Genomic DNA, 4,962 nt, shown 5'->3' on the forward strand with positions numbered 1-4,962 from the left:
AAGAAGGCAAACGCCTGTAAAGCTCGTCGCCCGTGACACTCTCACGTAATAATGAGTGGGGCTGTACACGCCCCGGAGTCTCCGAAGAGCCTCCCCTGGGTCTCGGGGGCTCCCGCCCACGCCCAGTGGCAGCACATGGCTCCGCGCTGGTGAGAAGACATCGAAAACTAGATTAGGTCCCGGACGCAGCTTTTCATTTGCTTTCTGCAGTTGGCTAGTTTTTCGTTGCTTGAAGCTTTTAGTTGAAGTTGCCTTTGGTGTTATGCGGCACCCGACTTGTGTTTTCCCGTTTTTGTCGCTCGCCTGACCCTGCTTTCTTTTTGCAACCACTCGCGAGGGAAGCCGCGCGGGCACCCTCGCGAGCGTCGCTTGGTTTGATTTCGTGAGGTTCCTCGACCTAAGTTTGGAGCGGGAGCACTCCTCCCAGCCAATGCCCCACGGGCATCGTGACGCGAACGCAGGGCCCGAGCGGGCCACCCCTGCGGCCGGAGATTGAATCCTAACCCTCCGACAATCCTTTTTGCAGGCCTCGAGACCCATGACGCGGCCCCTGGCCGGAGCCTCCCGAGGCTGGCGTCACAACAAACCCCTTCCACTGAGCTAAGTTGCCCTTACGCACAAGCACGCTGCACCATAGCACATCACGGGAATAACAGGAACATCATGATAATTGAAAACAACAGTCTAGCACACCCCCGCGGGGCCCCGTACTTCTCTCTCCATGCAGGTAAAACAAAAACTACAGCCCGGAGCTCAGGCAGTTTCCTCTTCACGCTTCACTTGGGCGCGGCGGTGGGATGATCCTCCTCCCCCCTCGAGGCGAGCACGGCGACGCGGTGGCTGGTCACGGCCGCCGCTAGAGGAGCTGCCGTCCGAAGGGGAATCGCCGAAGCTTGAAGAACCACGGACGCCGCCAGGCGCGTGCCCGGCCTCGTCTTCACCGCTGCCGTCGCCGAGGATGAGCATGCGGCCGTCGTCGTCGTCTTCGGGGCAGCACCCAGCGCGGCGGCCATCTCCGCTGAACACCCTCACGAAGAGGGTGGCGTCGCCGTCGAACCTGAAGTGGAGAGTGCACCGCTGACCAAGGCCGCGCGCGCGGGCAAACGTCTGCCAGCCACGAGTCAGCGCCATGTTCCCAGCAACGGAAACTTCCACCACCACCCAAAAGGCCCTGCTGCAACAGCCATCCGCCTAGAGCCATAGCCCGTTCGTGACACCAGCTGGCAGCTCGCCGGCAAAGAAGCGAGGAAGCTGGAGCCAGGTACCTGTCGGGTCCGCCGACCAAACGACGAACTCCGGCCGCACCTCCACATAATGGAATCGGGGGCGAGGAGGCCGAGCGGCCGCGACACTTCTTTCCCCTCCGGTCGGGCGGCTTCCACCAAGCGAGGGGCCTCCGCCGAGGCCTCGGGCAGCCCTCGCAGGAGTCGCATGATGCTTGCGGGGGCGACCCCGTCCGCGCTTGGCAGGAGGAGAGTCAGACCCCTCCCGGCGGGCCTTCCCCTTCTCTGCAGCCGAGAACCTCTTCGTGAACGCCATGGGACGTGGCGAGCCTAAGGGGGAGGTGAAGAAGAAGGAGCAGAACAAGGGGAGATGGACTGGAAGGGCATGCACCGTTCCGTGCTTATAGCCGGAGGAGGCCAATCGCCGGCCTCCACGATCATAGGTAATCATGACCCGTTTTGCATGCAGGGACTTGTCTTGTCGAATGGTTGCCGAGGTGTCGTGGGAAAGCGGAGACGCCCACGTCCAATCAACCGCCACGCGGCGCCCAAGGCCGCAGGCTGTTGGGGCCCGCGGCGCTTCGCACTTGCCCCTTCGCTTATCTGCTAAGCCAAGTCCGGGCGCGCCTTGGGCCCGGGGGCTACCATCGGCGTTCTGGGAACGGGGGTACCCAGACTTGCCTGCCCGCGGCCTGCAGCGTGGCTCAAGGAGTGGCCCAGTACGGCCCATCTTTGTCAACACAAGCTCAAGACCCTCGCGAGGGGCCAAGCCTCGTGGGACGGACAACAGACAGCTTCCTCAGGCACAGCCCCGTTAGGAAGGCTTGCGAGGAGACGGAGAGATCAAGGCAGGGTACCTCGCGAGGTGCCCGTGACGCAAGCCATGACGACCGAAGCCAGGCGGGCGCCGGCCTGCACACTGTCTTTGTTTCCTCTTTGGTGCAAAGGGGGCAAACGCAGGCCAAGGTATCAAGCAAAGGCTACCATTTCGGTGCAACAAGACCAAGACTAGCAGAACAGCAGGATGGAGGTCACCGTGGAGCCCAAGACGGCGTCATGGACAAAGTCTTTGGCATGCGAGGACCAACTTTAGTCAGGATAAGTGTACTTGATATTCCCCTTCAAAATGGCCAATTGTTGGCGCCCTTCCCACTCAATATTTGGAAAGAGGATCAGGGCCTCGCTTTATAAATAGGGCTAGCCACCACAGTAGAAGGGGATCCGAATCCAATCCTTCCCAAGAGACGACACCACCACAAGAACATCCCTCGCGAGACTGTTTTTCCCCTGTACTATTCATCATCAATCCCAGAGGCAATCTACCACACCACACACTGGAGTAGGGTATTACACCATAATGGTGGCCTGAACCAGTATAAAACCTCGTGTCTCTTGTGTTATTAATATTGTGTAGCCTAGATCTTTTGCGAGGCGACGAGACGTGAGTTGGTAGGGGAGAGATCTTCACGCGCACCCCAGAGTTTGAACTTTAAGGATCCGCCGAAACCCAAAATCCGACAGGTGGCGTATGTGTGTCTGCGCGCGGTGGTCGGAGATGGATAGTCGTGCTCTATGATGCACTTGTATGGTCTTGAATGACTACAGGGGATGTGCGGCCTGTCGTTTTAGGTATGAGGATAGTTTAATTAAGACCCATCTTATTAATTAGCAAAACAGGGCATTTGGTCTAGTGGTATGATTCTCGCTTTGGGTGCGAGAGGTCCCGAGTTCGATTCTCGGAATGCCCCATTTTTTTCTTCTTATTTTCAATTTTATTTATTTTGCCTGGATAGGAGTAACCATTATTTAGGCAACGAGTCTCCTACTGAGTAATATTAAATCCTTTGATAAGAACCCCATATATAGATCAAAACCATGTGGCCATCTATTCAAAGTTGCGTTCAGTATATGTCTAATAACAATGTCAATAATTATCCACCAAATATTTTGTGATCGTAGCTGTACTACAAATATGTGGTATCCTCGAAGACAAATGCGAAGGTACAATCCGTTGTTCTGCCTTGCATCTTAACCAGAACCCCGTATAGTAGATCAAAACCATGTGGTCATCTGTTCAAACTTGTGATCAAAAACGTGCATTCCAAAAACAATATACTCCCTCCGTCCGAAAATACTTGTCGTAGAAATGGATATAAATGGATGTATCTAAAACTAAATATATCTAGATACATCCATTCATTGGACAAGTATTTTCGGACGGAGGAAGTAGATTTGTAATAACATGTCAATAATTTGCCACTAAATATTTTGTGATTGTAGCTATCTCACATGTGTGTGCTATCCTCGAAGACAGCCGGCCCGAAGGTGCATGCACACAAAACATTCAGAGTTCTATGACAATAATAAAGAAAAGGAAGTGAAGAATACTGAACGGCAGCCTACAGAGTTGTGCCACTGCGTGCGGCTTGTGAGCATATATAGCTGGGCCGGCATCACTACCAAACGCTAGAATACCATCTGGGCCTTAGCGTTGGTTCATCGGGGAGCTCTGATCCGTGTCACCCGACTGCGACAGCGGCTGGCTGGCGCTCCCATTTTCACCTCCCGCCGGGGCATCATTCAAAGCGACCTGCGTCGGGAACCGTCCTGGATGCAACGGTGGCGGGCGCGCCTGGAACGGACGGTGCCGCTTGGCGATGGCCCGGCATTGGAACGGGCGGGGTGCGAACGGACGTCCCAGGTCGCGCGAAACCGGCGGGAGAAACCGAAAGTGCTGCCTCGCGAGCGGGCGCTCCTGGAACGGCCGCGGCCGGGGTAATGCCAGTGGTCCTTGTTGGAACGTGAGCGGCGCCGGCGGCGGGCGGTGCTGGTGCTGCAGCACGTGCGGGGGCAGCTCGCCTATGGCCACCAGGTACTCCGCGGCGAGGCGGCCGGCCTCCATGAGCACCGCCTCCCTCCTTTGCGGCGTCATCTGCTCCTGCGGCGGCGGCTGGCGGTAGGGCGGAGCGCTGGCCATGTTGCTCCCGTCGCGGAAGCAGGCGCCGCCGTGGACGTAGTACGCGCCGGATGGGGCCGTGCCGGGACGGGGGCCGTAGCCTCCGGGCTGCATCGATCTTGGTCGCCGAGCGCAAAGCTCGCGCGGTTTGAAGCGACGCAGAACGATGTAGCTCGACACGACCGAACTCGACGAGAGATGTCAGCGTTGCCAGGAGGGCCGATACAGCTCGTGATTTTAAAGGCGCGTAGTACAAAGACGAGTTGGTGTCGGATTCGCAGCAGTGCAGATAGTCGACTCCCAGCCGGTGATGGGTTCGACAAGTTGAGTCTTAGAGCATCTTCAGCCACGTCCCTAAAACAGCCTTATGTTTTTTTTATTCGTCGCCGAAAAAACGGCTCAGTCGCATCTCTAGAAGCCCGTTTTTCGCCGGCTTTGACCAAAATCAGTGCCGGCGGATCCAGTCCGAACCCGACGCGCCGGGGTCGCTCGGGGGCGAGCGTTTTGGCGCGAAGCAGCCGCGGGCCTGCCGAGTCAGCGAGACGGTTGCTTTGTCGACCTCATCGCCTCGGTTCCCGCGGGAATCAATGTGAAGGCTGCCGTGCTGCCACGCTGGTCAACCTCAATTGATGCTTCACGAGCGGCGCAGTGAAGGCGCAGCCGACGCGCGTCCGCTTGCATGCGCCCCGCCCGCCACCCTCTTCGGCTATAAAAAGGCGCCCTCCCCGCCGGTGAGCGCCACAACCTCTCCTCTCCCTCCCGCGAAAGCTTTCTTTCCCCCGA

General features: G+C 57.6%; 1 non-coding gene across 1 annotated transcript; it reads left to right on the plus strand.

Moving 5' to 3' along the window:
• Positions 1 to 2,899: 2,899 nt before the first annotated feature.
• On the plus strand, positions 2,900 to 2,971 carry TRNAP-UGG. The gene has a single exon. It is a non-coding gene; the product is annotated as a tRNA-Pro (tRNA).
• The last annotated feature ends 1,991 nt before the right edge of the window (positions 2,972 to 4,962 follow it).

This window comes from Triticum dicoccoides, chromosome 6B (genome assembly GCF_002162155.2).
Source record: "Triticum dicoccoides isolate Atlit2015 ecotype Zavitan chromosome 6B, WEW_v2.0, whole genome shotgun sequence".
Lineage (NCBI taxonomy): Eukaryota > Viridiplantae > Streptophyta > Magnoliopsida > Poales > Poaceae > Triticum > Triticum dicoccoides.